A 16,281-nucleotide genomic window follows, 5' to 3' on the forward strand; every position below is an offset into this window, starting at 1 on the left:
ATTCAGGGGAAGTATATGTGCTCATTGGCATGTGGTAACATGGCATCCAGGAACTGGTGGAGTACCCTGGATGCTGATGCCTGTGAGATCCCTATAATATCCCCAGTTGACCTTTGGAAGGTACCTGTGGCTAGTATTCTCAAGCTTACACATACCTTCATGTTCACTGGGATGGGTTCCCCTCTGTTACTTCTGGCTCTGAGGCATGGCCGGCACAGCTCAACAAGTTGCTGTATGATGTCCCTGTCCACCTTGCAATGTTCTACTATCTCCACATCATGTAGCCCCTGGTAGGTTACCCTGGGTCTGAACACTCGTCTCCTCCTCCGGTGCCTGAGATGGTTGTCAGCATCATCCTCCACACCACCGTCAGTCTCCAACACATGCTGGTGAATCAAAGCTATGGCAGCTCCTAACATATACATATTAAAAGTTTCCTGTCTGTATACACCAATGGTGCAGAGTGTCTGAGAATACACAAGTGTGTGTGTGGGGCTTTCACACCTTATACTATTGTGCAATGGATGATGCTGGTGTAATTGGGTGTGTTTGTGCTATTCCAGCTGCAGGGTATCTTCATTATTGGTTTTACAGCAGATACTGCTATTGTGGGGCCTTTGGTGTTGACTTACGCTTGTCTGCTGTGGTTCATCTATTGCCCTTTACTTCTATTTTCAACCCGATTCACCTCCCATTGTCAGGCATGCATCCAGCTGCTCAACCCAGGATTGTGTTGGGAAATGTGTTATGTAGCTGATCTACTGCAAGTTTGCTTTTTTCTGCTGTGACAGTTCTCTTTTCTTTGCTGTATGGCACCTCCCCTTTCCTGTTCTGCAGGTAGCTGCTAGCAGCCTTGTTAGCTGTTGTCTATGGCCCACTGTGAGTTTCTAGGTGTTAATTACTCATTTGTACTCCAATTACCATGATGCAGCATTTCCTTATTGTATTCCCATATCCTTCCTGTTTCAGCTGTGGTGTGAGCCGCACACAGCCGTTTACCAGGATTCATGCGCGTTTTCATCCACATTCACATGAACTTTCGGTTACCTTGTGTGCTCTCAGCTAAGCAAAGCTATGGCTACTTCCACACCCCTATCCTGTGGCTTTGCTTAGCAACACACAACATGGATTAGCAATGATCCAATGTGCTTACAGCTACGGTGGCGTGCCCCTCTCTTGATGTCATGTTTACCTCCAGGCCACTCCTCGGTGTTGTAACCCTACACTGTATGGTACATCCTTACGTTGGCGGGTCATTTGCGATTCAGTATTACTTGACTCATTTGCATGGCATTGACTGCTAATTCCTAGTTATCGCACAGAACACTGTCACAGACCCTTAGCAAACCTTGCGCCATGGTTGTGGTGTAGCATGCATGCCATTGACTATTATGGGGATATTATGAATTGTGTTACATTACAGTTTTATGATATCTAAATATATTTTCCTTGTGATCCCATTTGTGCACCAATGCACTGCGGTTTTACTTTGCGTTGGTGTGGCCATGACATTAAATGTTATTTTATATATGTTGTGCATATTGTTTTATGCCATTGGCTATATATTTAGCCATTGGCATATATTAACATTATAATACGTATGTTTGGTCTGCTTTCATGGCTCCGATTTTATGTTTGACAAAATGTAAACCGTTTTTTTTTTTGGTTTACATGCTTAAGCTACGCCTGCACAACTTCATGAATTGCTATATACCTTCATTTGCATGCTACACTGCTGCACATGTGGTAATTAGCATACATGCACCGGGAGCTGCGCAGCTCTGGTGTACGCTGGTAGTGCACATGGAAACAGCTCTTACCTGAATCAGTCGACGGCCATATTTGCCGCTAGATCGCCGATGCTACTCCGGCACATGGCGCAAGCTTTATGAATCCCGGGTTGAATGTGTGACATTACACATACCACTTGTATGTGCATTTGAGGACTCCTGCTGTGTAGAGAATGTGGTTTGTACTGTGGACCCTGCAGTGGGAAAGTAAACAGAAAGGCAGCACAGTAGCATAGTTCTCCAAACTAATACTGGCAACATCACATATACAGTACAGTAATATGGGTTGCAAATGCTCACTTGTTGTGCTTTGCAACTGTACACCAGAAGAGCCTGTAATGACAAATATTTACAAAGATTTCAGTCATCGCTTATGCTAAACATTGTTGAAAGCTCTGACAATGTCACTGTAACATACCTGATCTTTCTTCACTTGATAATGGATGGCTTACCTCTCCATTGGATGCACCTGCAATGTTCAAGGTTATGGAAACAACAATGTAACAGTAACAGCAGTGCCATTACATGAGGTAGGGGCACCAACAAAGTAATGTGCACACAAACATTATATAGACATTCACCTGTTGTTCCCTGCTGTAGGCCCAACATAGATGGACCTGTGAATATTAATGCAATAAACATTACAACTGCAGCTTGCACTGCTCTTTTTGTAGCTTATATTTACCAATACATGTAATTATACTTATGATCATCATCCTCACTTTGTGTGGAAGTGTTTTCATGGCTCAGCTCTGCTGCTGTAAATAAAACACAGGAATATATGAATGTACATGCTTAAGCAGTATGCAGTGATTGTCAAAATACTCATCCATGTACTGAACATGGATACATACATGTCCGTGCTGGAACACCCATTTCAATCCCACTACCAGGGATTCATCATGCCCCTGTTGCTCTATGCAGTGAGGCCAAAAAGATTGTGATATCATCAGGGGGTGTTAGTAGTGGTTCACCACTGGTGGCATCTCTTGACCTCTCAGTGTCACTCTGTGGCTGCACGGTGAATCATGTCTAAGCAGCAACATATATAGGCCTCATGGGAGTGGTTGCAGCTTCCAATGGCATTGATCATGTAGTGATGTCAGTCCATATTTCATTTCTCCACACAGTATCCCCTGAATGGCCTAGCAGTCTCCTTCCATGTTGGCAGAGAGCATCAATGATGATATCATTTTCCTGGAGGGAAGGAGGAGGTGTCACCATTAGGATGGTGGGTCATCTGGACAACATTGATACACACACAATAAGACTCATGGATAAGCACATTTATGCATTTGAGTCAATGAACAGCATATGTCAAAATAAAGAGTATGCATTCCTGTGCAATGCAAACAGCTGTATAACACTATCTGTGAGAAATATTGACATGACATGTGATAAGTATAAACAACGGTGTCATACAACATCTGTAAAAACAATATTACTTGTAATATCTGTACACTTTGTGACTGGGATTAGAAACTCTGACATTACATACATGCTGAACACAGTTTCAATGACAACAGCATCATGCCACCACACTTTGTGTGTATTTCATTATACAATAGTAAATCACTTCACAATTAACCAATTTACAGAAAGCAGCAGCATAGCTTTGGATCCACTGATAGCACAGATCCATAGTAAATTGACAAGAGTACTGATAACACCTTTGTTATAAAGCATAATTGAAATAATATCCATAATAGCATAAGAATATTGTGTAACACTGTTTCAGGAGTCATGATTTAATAAATATCCATAACATCAGCATCACATACTAGATACAGATACTGTCATAATCCATAGGTTTCTGTAGGTAGACCACAGAGCGCAAGGAATTACCAGTAAAAATTGTGGATGATCCAAAAGTCCTCCTCCATATGCAGTTATCACTTGCATTGGAAGTCTGTCTATACAACTGCATATGGAACTGAACTAAATAATTTAGAAGAGCAACACCTCTATGTATACATTTTAAGACAACATCACTTTAGGAAATTATGACAACTTCTATAAAACTAACCTATGGATTAAACATGACTTTAAACATGTACCTTTGGAAATTATTAACTTTAACAGATGTAGTAATTACCACTATAGAAATGCCACCAGTTGCCAATGTATCTCACACTCAGACTCAGAATCAAAGTGCACCTTGTGTGCACACAGCTTTAAGTGCCATTTGCACCATACACAATTAATGAAGTTAATCAAAATACAAGTTTTCTGAATCACATTCACGCACATCCACATAAAATGTCATTCTGCACCAAACAAACAGTTGTCCCGCGTAAACACCCAATAGGTATTGATAAATGGTACCATGTGTAGCACTTGCCCATTATCTTCAAATAATCTTAAAACACGACATCAGCGCTACTTTCAAATATTGATTTTGATACAGTTACTGATCAGACCATTGCTAACTGTGAACTGAGTGATACCTCAGTGAGCATTTCTCTATGTTTCTGCTTTTCAGATTTGAAAGACTTGCAAATTGTGATAACAACTTCAAGGAGGCTGTGACATATCCATATGCCTAACTGGACCAAGGAGGAGATGGCCCAGATGTAGATGGTCTACTCTGGATTGGAGCAGAGGATGAGAGCCAGGCCCCAAAACTTCAGTCTGATTGATGAATGGAAGCGGATCATGAGGTAGCACTGATGGAGGATGGGGATCGTCCACAATAGAGTGCAGGTTCATCACCACTATGATTACCTGCATCAGAGGAATGCAGCTGAGCTTCAAAGGAGGGTGGATGAGATGTGGAGGAACTCCATAGATCCCAACAGTAAGTACCAGTATTCTATGTATTCCTTCATATTCCTACAAATTTGCACATATTATATACATTTTGTTATAAACATATTTCAGCTGTTGTGTGAGTTAGTTGTAGAGATAATGATGTACATTTGTTTTACTACATCTAGCTACATAATTTCTAATAGCCACTTTCCTCGTGCTTCACTGATGCCTATAGCTTCTGGGCATCTGATGACTGTGCATTTCATGGTTTTCTGTTATAGTCTCACTGTATCACCTATTGGACTGTTATAAGGTGGAAGACATTCAATTATATAAGTTACTTACATCATTCTTCCTACACAAGTACACAGACGCATTTAATTAATGTACAAATTAATGTCCGTAACATTGGTTAAAGATATTTGGTTACATATGTGTTGATAGCTGTTATGTCCTCACTATGAGAAGTGTAAAATTGTATGTTTTTTCTGTATTCTGCCATTCATCACAAGATTTCTAATAAACAGCTGCAGTAGTTGTTGTCTACAATGAAAGCCTAGTACAATTCAGCTTGGCCTGTAAAACAACTGACCAGTATGTCTACATTTTGGCATGTCATGGGTTCAAAACCACATAGAAAAGCATGTTACCTTGGTTAACTTCACCCATAACATTTTTTTCAAGAATAATAGGTTCATAGGTAAGTACTAGGCTATCTGTCCAAGGGCATCTATAAGCCTAGGCAGAATGTGTTGGCTTTCGCCGCCTCCTTAGATTAGTTCCCTGTGTCTTGGTCCAGCAGAGCCATTAGTTCCCTGTGCCTCTGTTCAGCAAAGCCACTGCAGTGATTCCAGGGGTAAATTTTCTGTTTCCCATCCACTTGTCAAGGTTTCTCTTGAAGAGCGTTAGTGAGAGGCTCTGCCTAATGTAGATTGGAATCCTGTTCCAAAGCATGGGGAGTCTCTGGGACAGGAATCTATCCCTCCAGCACATCCTATTTATCATTGTGGTGAGGTTTAGATCCCTAGAGCGTGTGGCTCTTGGGGATTTGTTTTTTTTTTTTAGGTGGAGCATTTTCATCAATTCTGGGTTGGACATGGCCTTGTATGTCAGGCAGAGATCACCTCTGAGTAAGCGGTATGCAACCGAGTACAGCTGGAGTTTCTTCAGTCAGGCTGCATAGGGAATATGTTTGAGGCCAGTAATCCTCTTGGTGAGGTACTTCTGTGGTCTTTCCAGCTGTTGCAGGTGTCTTGTAAGGTACATCCCAAATGGGGGTGTTGTACTCTATGATGGGTCTGATGAGTGATGAGTAGAGGGGCACAATAACCTCTTTTGTTCTAGATGCGAACCCTTTTGTGATTAGGTGGGCCACATAGAAGGATTTTCTACCCACCTTGGCAATATGATTATCAAAGGAGAGATTACTATCTACTTGGGTCCCCAGATCCCTTATTACATTTTCTGTATTTAGGAGACTACCACGTATGTGGTAGTAAGCGGGTACTTTGTTTTTTCCAAAGGGGATGACTGTGCACTTTTTGACATTTAGCTTGAGGCCATGATTTTGACACCAAGTATCCGTCTCAGTGAGACCCTTCTGGAGGATATCTGTATCAGCTGGAGAGTCAATTATGGCCCACAGTTTGCAGTCGTCTGTGAACTTGGTTAGCCATAGTCCTCCTTTGCTTGCCTGTACCTCTGAGAAGTGTATACCAAACAGGAGTGGTCCCAGGACTGAACCCTGGGGGACGCCACTTGTAACTGGTTTAGAGTTGGACCTAGAGCCTGCAACTCTCACCATGTGTGTTCCATCCATGAGCCAATTGGCAGCCCATCTCATGACGTAGGGGTTTATGTTCAGGCTGGTGAGCTTGTATGAATGGGGAATGGTGTTGAAAGCCTATGTGTTGATAGCTGTTATGCTATCCAATCATATTGGAATAGTTTATATTGCATTTTATGCTGTGCATGGCAACAACACACTAGTCTAGGTTTTCTAGGAATAACGCTGTAATCAGTAATGGCCTAACAACATCAGTTGTTGAACAATGGTGTTTAAATAGCAGTACCTGTTTCTTAAAAGTAATGTGTGCTAAGTATTAGTTCAGTTTGTAAGGACACAGGCCAGCATGTCTACATTTTGAGTGCTGTGAGTTCAAGTCTTGAAAGGAGACATGAACATCTTAAGCTGTTATGCTGATCTCATATACCCATAGCATTCTTTTTGCAAAGCATTTTACACATTGATATTGCTTTATAATTTGAGAGTTGTTGTGAATAACTCAGTTATCCATTGAATTACTACCAATATATCCATAATCCGTAACATTCTGTTAACATCAGATATTTAACAGCAGTCCAGTACATCTTGATAAATCCTGTTATATGTCTGAGCAATTTAGTAGGTTAACATTGTAATTTGTTTACAATGCTGAAAGTACTGCTTTGTTGTGAAATACTGAAGTGAATTGTGCAACATCCTCAAACTGTAATTTTGACGGAATGTGATGGACCCACTAACAGTTGCAATGACGGGCAAGGAAGATACATGTCTTTTACTAGTGATGTGCAATTTTAAGGAATAATGGTCCTCACACATACCTTTCTGTGTCCATAATGTACATAACATGTATGGTTCTTTTCACACTAGAGGGATGTTACAAGACACTGTTACACTGTATGAAGAATGGATTATCTGAATTACTGTTAATTTTTCTGAACATAGTATTGACATGAATGTAATTTGAAAACAGTTTAGCTACATGAGCAGCACATGTTCATAGTTTACAATCTTAAACCAAGATCATCCTTAGTATACCAGCCCCCATTAGGATGATGTCATAACATTAACTTTTTTCAGTCCCTGGAAAACATGCTTTTACAGATAAGATGTGTTAGATAGGCAGAGAGGTCGCAAATGTATTGTTTGGATGTAGGTTGCATCATCAGGTCTGAATCTCATGTCCTCCAATCTGTCCTCAAAAGTATTAACACCTAGCTGCGTATACACTTTTCTGCATACATACAAGGTATCTGTCATGCTTATGTGTTACTATTGTGTGGAATTTACTGTGGTTTCAATGTGTGCATGACACACATTAAGACATTACACTGTCCACACAAATTCAACTGTCCATGCATTGTGTCAGTTAACCTGTTGATAGTGCTGCAAAAGGCAGCCTGTAAACATTTGTCTTACTGGAATGACTGCTAGAGAATATATGCTGTCCATGGTCCAACACTAACAGTGTCACATGCCTTGGATGGCTATTTTGCCATATCAGGTGTGTGCAACATACAGACATATCATTTCACATGGTTTTGGATGACAGTTGTCATAATGGCCCACTCAAATGATGTGGTGTTGCGTCATAGTTTGAAAATACTGATGCCATTTGGAATCAGATATAGGTATATCCTGTGTATGTGCAGTCCTCTTTATCTGACTACATCAAAGTGCAAAGTAACATTAATCTGTAAACAATGTTACAGATTACACAGTCTTTCACAGTACATTATAACATGTTCATTTTATGTATCATTTCCACACCCATGATGTAGTGACATTGGTGTACACCTTCCATAAATAGTTGTATACATAATGATTGTATGTATATGTACACATAGTCAGATACATACAGACACAGATATGTAGCTTTGACAAGTGAGCACTTAGTGATGTACTGCAAATGTGCTGTAATGATGCTCACACAGGTGTCCTCTACTCCATAATAAGCAGTGTGGTTGACATACACATCTGTTTCTTTATTTAACATTTGCATGACAGTATATGTGTATGTGACTGAAATTGTTAACTTGCTTACCTATGCATATTGATGTGACATGATTGCACATTGCATGTATATGTATTTTATACAAGTCCAGTTTTGTGGACATCAGCAGTCCATCTCTCTATTTGACATGCATTTTCCATTTGTTTAAATGGATGTCTGCGTGTCTTTTACAGCACACTGTGTGCTTTAAATGGTCACTGGTATTGTGTCACCTTACTGTGTTGTGTTTTACCATGATGCAGTCCCAGGATGTCCACCTCCCTACCACTTTAGCATGTTCCTAGAGTTTATTGCAGGTATGTTTGCCTTTGTCAAAATTACTATCCATTGCCAGTTACCAATTTGAGACAATGAACATGTGCCAAATGTATGGCCATTTCATACTGTGGGACATGTGCATACATGCTTTTGGCTAAGGCTTGCAATGCATCCTTGTTCTCATTCTACTTGTGTGTTACCCCTTGTATTTTTTTCACATCCATATGCACAACCTGCTGTATTCGATATCCTGTCCTGTTAATTTTTTTTACATATTATTACATGTCATTGCTGTATGTATGTTTATTGATCTTGATTTCATGTACATTCCATTTATGGCAATGGCACACATACATACACTTGTACACTTGTGTGTTGCCTTATAGCATACACACATTTGGTTGTGTACACCTGCTTGTGTATATAGAAGCCTTGGCTGATCTTCCACAGTTCTTCTGTTTGGCACTGTGCTTTTTTGTTTGCCTTTCACATGCATAGTCATAGGTTTGTTTATATTCTCTGGAGATATCTATCATTGCTTGACCTGCATTTTCTCATCTGTGCTGTGGCTTGGCTAACACCTGCACATCTGACAGACTAATTGGATATATGTATATTTATCCAACATGTACTGTGATCTTACTTTATTACTATGGAACACATCTGTACCATTGGTCATACACATCCAGGTATGACTATCTCACATTATGCAACATATGCTAATGTGATAGCATAGGTAGACTTTTTTTCTGAATTTCACCATGGCCAGTATGCATCCCCAGCCTGTTTGATAACTTTCTACTGCCTGTGTTGTGCAGTGTGCTGTCTATACAACTCACCTGTCCATACTGATTTTTACAACCTTTACCTGTCTTGTGTTATGCTATTTGTTCTATGGGTATATGTGCTGTACTTGCCTTCACCTCCTCTCTTCCTTATGTTTGCTTTTCTTTCCATTCTTTAAAAATAAAAAAAAATGGGGCCTATTCCCACCAAAAAATATTGAACATGCCCATCTGACTTTCCCCTCAGACTTTCCTGTTCCAGCATTCCTCCCATCTTCTTTTTTACCTCCCACTTTCCTTGGGTGTGTGCATTACTTGTGTTCCCCACACAGGTCCCAAACCTAGGGTTTGCAATGATTAGCTATGGTGAAGTGGCTGTGAGTGCCCTTCACCTTAAATTTTTTTATTAGGAAATTTATGGATTCTATCAGAATCTGTAAATTCAAGTAAATTTTTTTTATAATACATGTATTATGTCGATATACATAGTTGTCTCTGATTTTAAGGTAATGAGTGATCCAAGTATATATGCATTACAAATAACCTTGCAGCTTTGGAGCATGTATTATTAGTTAGTGGATGGCATAAGGACATATCCATGATTGTCTAATATGTTTCTCTGTATACTCCTGCAAATTTCTGCTATGATTGCCATGCTGATTAGTTTGGGATACTTTGCATTTTTAATGTGCGTGTTTTTTGGGTTATTCAGCAACATTCCATAGTTGTCCATAAAGTTACTTTATAGATATTGTTATCTTTCTAAACAACTATCAGGATTCTTGATTTGTGATATCTTTCTATTTGTTTGGTAATGTACTGCATTATTGGACAACTATATACTTATGGATTACCTGCACATCTGTATGGTACACAGTTGGAACTGCGGTACTCCATTGTGTGCTGAGGGAATCTGAGTTTCTTGTCAAATATTAGTTTGTTACAATGTTATCCACAAGTTTCGCCCTAAGATCATCATAATGTGCCAGATTCTGCAAGCTTTACGAATCCAGCCCACATTGTTTTCCACTTTATGTATACGCTTTTCAGCATGAAATACACAAACCAACTTGCAGCAGAGTCTGTATGACAGCAAAAGGATAAATGGAGACAGAAAACAGGTATATGCTCTTCCATTTAATTCTGGACATTTTGGGACACAATCTTTATATGTTGTTTAATAGCAATGATTTCATTATTTATATTTATCTATATATTTATTACTTGGAAAAGTGAAATTGTTGAAAGATGTGTTAAATTCACATTCCAGGGCTAAAAGTAAAGTACTGGTACATTCCCAAAATAAATGATAAGTTGGTGACAACAATCTTTGAGTGCCAACCATAAGATCAGGCAAATATTCTGTTTTATTTTTTCTTTTCTCTTTTCATAATAGGCCATGAATTAAAAGGACCAATTTATCTCTTGCATGCTGTAAATTTTCTGCATTGCCTATAGCTACCCAGTCTGCAGTTTCATCTATGTAATTTACTGTAGTTATATAAACTAGATGACTATATGGGATTGTGTCAATCTACTGATAGTTTATTTGACTGCCAATAATTCTAAAAAAAAGAACACTTTTCAATGAACCTTGGAAGCAGATTTTTTTGCCCCTCTACCCCCCATATGCACCTCTCAAACCCAATGAATATATGTATATATATATATATATATATATATATATATATATATATATATATATATATATATATATATATATACTCTGAGGTCAAGCATCAGTGGAGAAAAGGGAAAACTCCACTGCTACCAAAAGGTGTTTCACTGCAATGTTTTCAGTCTATAGGCAGTCATAGAAATGGCTGTTGATAGATCGACTAGCTCTACTAGAGTATACATGATGACTAGCTCATTTTTAGCACTCACTATAATTACTTTGTACTGACAGTACTTATTTAAGTACCCTTCTTCTTCTAGTTTGCCCTTTCTGTGTTGACATGTTCTGTAAGTCTCTATGTGGTCATAGGTTTTGTGCTGATTTTTATTTCAGAATTTTCTGTCATTTTGCTTTCAGATCTTATATTGACATTTCTTTCAATTACCATACCAGTTTTCTCATAAACTGCATATAAACTATTGCATGGCAAGTTTCTAGTAATACACAGGAGCTCTTTTACTGTCTTGCCATAGCCACATTCTAGTCCTTTTTGTAGCTTCTATACTAATTGTATTTTCTTGGTACTGATTCAGAATATGTATAAATGTGTCACTGACCTGTTGTCCACCTCTGTTCTTATAGGATAGGTACATCAAGCTGTTACTTTATTTCCTTCTTTGTCAGTGAATCAGTCACTTCACGTCCAGTCAAACATTCTTCTTCCAGCATCTTCCATAATTCTTTAAACTGAAGAAAATATTTTCCTGTCATAACATTTTGAGTTAATTTAGGAACCCCTGTTACCAGATATTACATTTTCCTATAAATATTTGAATTTACGTGTCTGACTGGATAATCATTTTACTACCACAAATACATACCACCTTCAACTTTCTTTGTAACTAATCTTATGCTTGCATACATAGGTATATTTAACAAGGGTAATCATGATTCAGAAATCTAATAAAGCTTGAATATCTCTCCCTTCTAGAAATACAGTACACTTTGTTAACTTGTTTATAATATAATGAAAGAAAGCCAGTTTTATTACATTCCACAGGAACAGTTTCTTTTGTAGAATGCACATCACTTTTCAAAGTTCTGAAACTGGCCTTGTTCTGTACTGAAACAAAATCTAGCTATGTGACCCATCTCACCACAGCTGAAACACTTTAATTCATTACTTGGTGCTTTTTATTTCACAGAATATTTCACATTTCTTACTGTAACTTTAAATTTAGAAGCACAATATTCAGTTTTAAACAATGGGTCATCAATGAATAAGCATGTTATTAAAGTTATTAACTTGACAGTGTTCTTAGGATCACTTTGCATCACCCATGTTTGCATATTAAAGCTGTCCACGGCTAACATTTTAATATTATCATCTACTATTATTATCAGGATGTGACCATAGCTTTGTAATTTTTTTCACATAATGTTTCTGAATTCTTGTCAGTTTGTTGTTATTACTGACAAGCTGTTAGATTTTACAGCTTGTACTTCAGAAGTTACCTCAGCCCTGGCCAAGAATTCTTTTTTTTAAATTTCTATAGTGCAATCAGTCTTCCTCATATCCTTATTTATTTTTAGTGCTTTCTTGGCCCATTCTGATCTATCACAGTTTTTTGTGTGGAATACCTTTCAAAAGTTACTAAAACTATGAAGTCATCTTCTTTGCTTAGTTTCTATATGGTAAGTACAGCTCTGGAGAAAGAAATCACACTAGCCAGTATTACAAATTGTTGTTGCAGCTGCACATGTTTCTGATTAGTCTCTACCTTAGATTCTGCTATAAATTTCAATAAATACTGTGCAGTTGCAGGCATACAGGAAATGAGTAGAAAGACAAAACCCTTGTCAGAAAATTGAGCGTACATTAGTAAACAGCAGTCACTCCCAGGAACATCATTATGAGGAACATGGTTTGTTACTTATTTTTGCTAGTTTTTGACAACATACAGCACTAAACTGTGTAAAACAAGACAGTTTTTGGTCTTCTGTCACTTTGCTACCATTCCATGTAGTTGTTAGTATTATGTATATGCATGATACTGGGATACAGACAAAGTGCAGCTCCCAAATCACTGCACTGCAGAAAACATAAGTCCCTTTGAGAGACATGTTTTTGGCTTCACAAAGTCCACTGGAAAATCTAGATCAAATAGTTCAAGCTTTTCGCAGCAAATGGATAGCAAAACATGTTGTCTGGATATTCTACCAATGAATACACTATCAGTGTCCCGTCTTCAACAACACTGGAGACAGCCTTACATAAAACACAAGTTCATTTTTAAAGATTAAGTGCAACAATCCCCCTTTGGCTTTCCATAATTAATCTTAGAGATATTTACATTTTTTACAGAGTTTCTTAAATGACAGTTCTCATCCTTTAGAGGTAACTGTCCCAGTTTTATCATGTACTGGTTTGTTCCAACACAGTCTTCTCAGAAACTAGGCTGCAGGTGACAGTTCACAGCTGCAGGCTTCATCTAGGTCTTCAGTCCATCTCTGCTCAAACTGTTGAACTGATCTTCCTTCAGACCATATTCATTAACAGGTCCTGAACGTACCATCCAGTTCCAGAAATTGTTAATCTTTAGGCAGAATCATTGCTCTACCTGCAATGATCTTCCCACTTGAGGAACTGATCTCCTGCGCTCATGCTACAACATTCTACAGCACTAACAGGCAGCTAGTTTTCCATTATGCTGTCTAATAAAACAATTACCTCACTAAATAGTGTGAGAATTTTAAACATGCAAGTTACAGTATGCACACATTTAAAGACATATTCACAATTTTCCATTGCCATCTTATGATATCCAAAGAGCAAATATATCCACTTGATGAGGAAATCAAGCCTTTCTTCCAGGGTTATCATATCTTCCAATTACATCCACAGCAACTATGTTCATTCAGTATGTCTCCCAGTCTTGGATTCCCTTTTATTTATTCTCTGATTTGTTTTTTGTCAGGATATGTAGGTCAAACTCAAGATGACGATTGCCTTCTAGGACTGCTATTTATCTATTTTTTCCTCTTAACCTTTGAGTATTTTATAAGCTGAAAAAGATATAAAGCTAAAAAAAAGTTGTTGCTCTTATATTTATACAAAATGCAGGTTATCTAGACTTTGGACTGAAGTTATCATTGAATTAAAATGTATGCAAGCAGAACAATTCCTTACTATAAAACATTGTGTTATATTACACAATGATGTAACAGCTGAATATAAAATATGACAGGAAATTTATTAAAATGATATTCTGCTACAGGATATTAGTTTCATAGTGTTACAGTCTAATGGTAGCTAAACTGATCCAAATCATGTAATAAATTAATAATATTAAGGGAACAGTAACAATGCATATACAGTGGGCAACTACAAGTGTCCACTCTAGCTTTGTTTATTTATATATTTCCTTCCACTAATTATGTTTTATGAGCCATAGTTAGTGAGGAGAAGGGGAATGGAAAGTCCTTGTAGCTGATATTCCTGCACTTACATACTTTAGTCCTCTTGCTGTGTTTTTTTTTTAATTTTCCTGCTTGCTAACCACAATATTTTAACCATGTTTAGTGAAGCCGTTTCTTTTTGGCTACCCATGCTTTATAGCAGTTTATATGTTGCTGTGAATTTGCAGACTTGTTTTTATTGGGTTCTCGTCATAAATGAATACCCTGTTAAAGAACATGTTTTTCTCCAATAGGTCTAATTTCACATTCTGCCTATTTTATAAGAAGTTTTTAACACCTTGGTAGGTCCTATTTGCAAGATACATAAACTACAGATGTTAGAAATCCAGACTCTTCAGTAATGCATAGTGACATCTGTATAGTTTTTCATACAGTATCTGTTTGACAAGAAAGGCATACATTAGAGTAAAATTCATTGTAAATGAAGGCCAAATGAGTAGCATAACCGCATCCCTTAATGCACCAACCAAGTTTTGAGAAAACAGAATAGGGATGCTGTGTAGTAATTTCGTCTGAGAGTATAGAAAATGTAGCAAATAATTTTCCAGAATTTTGGACAGATAACTGTTGTGCTGCTATCTATATTTTCATAATCTGAGAAATGATTTTGATGTAGGCTGCAACCATTTACAGCAGACGTGTAATCTTGCAAATGTATTTATGCAATTATCTTGTCCTCCTCTTTTATTTCATCTGATGGAAATGCTACTGTATTTTTAGATCTTTCCATAGTACATGGATAATGTATTATTTAATTCAGGAATTTTACAAAAAAACATAATAGGTTGGCCTATTTAATTTGATTTCAGTCTAGTTCAGCTTAGTGTAGCAGGTATACCAAATACTTTGCTAGCCATTTCACAACAGCTGTTTTACAGAAGCCTCACTTACATCTCTCTATTTCTGCTTTTATTAATATTGCTTGCCCATATATGTTTTTTTTCCAGTTTGCACTATTAATACTGAGAGAGCAGTGGAAGGGGAATGTTTAAGAATACATTTTAAATTAGACACCTTAAAACAGTAAAAGTACTGCATACTTAGAAATATATAATATGTCCACGGGTCTCAGAAGAAAAGGTGAATCTTATTTGCATTCCTAAATGTACTGTTGGAGAAGCAGTTATGCAATGGATGATGGAGGTGGATATGTTTTAGAGCTAGAAATTAGGTTACCATACACAGCAGATATATTTCTTACTGATATGTATGCCTAAACATTGGCCAGAACTGATTCATTGTGAACTTTGATAAAAGAATAACCAATCTGACTTGACCAGCACCAATAGAGCATTACGGTCTATATCATATAGCCAAAGTTTTATAACTTCGAATACCATATGATTGACACCATATGGTCGAAGTTATAAAACTTTGAATATATATAAAAAAAAAAAAAAAAAAAAAAACTTAACCTGACACTTTAAAGTAGGGGGGCAAACACCCCTGCACCCCCTACACCCCCGCTCTTATATATACCAACTCCGAGATCGCATTACATTATAATGTGGTCTTGGAGCTTGCCCCCCTGCTTACAACCCTTAGTTTGTTGTTTTGTTTTATTTTTTTTTATATATTCGAATTTTTATAACTTTGACCATATGGTGTCGATCATATGGTATTCGAAGTTATAAAACTTTGATTATATAATATAGACCCAAGCATTATAGTGTCAGTGTTCAGTTTTGACCAAATTACATATCAGGGCAGAGTCTCTACTAGCTTAATTCCATTTAAGAGAATGATTATACAACACACACAGCCACATGCCCAGAATGTTTAATTTTATGCATTTTGCTAAC

This window comes from Protopterus annectens, chromosome 5.part1 (assembly GCF_019279795.1).
Source record: "Protopterus annectens isolate FY-2018-M chromosome 5.part1, PAN1.0, whole genome shotgun sequence".
Taxonomy (NCBI): domain Eukaryota; kingdom Metazoa; phylum Chordata; order Ceratodontiformes; family Protopteridae; genus Protopterus; species Protopterus annectens.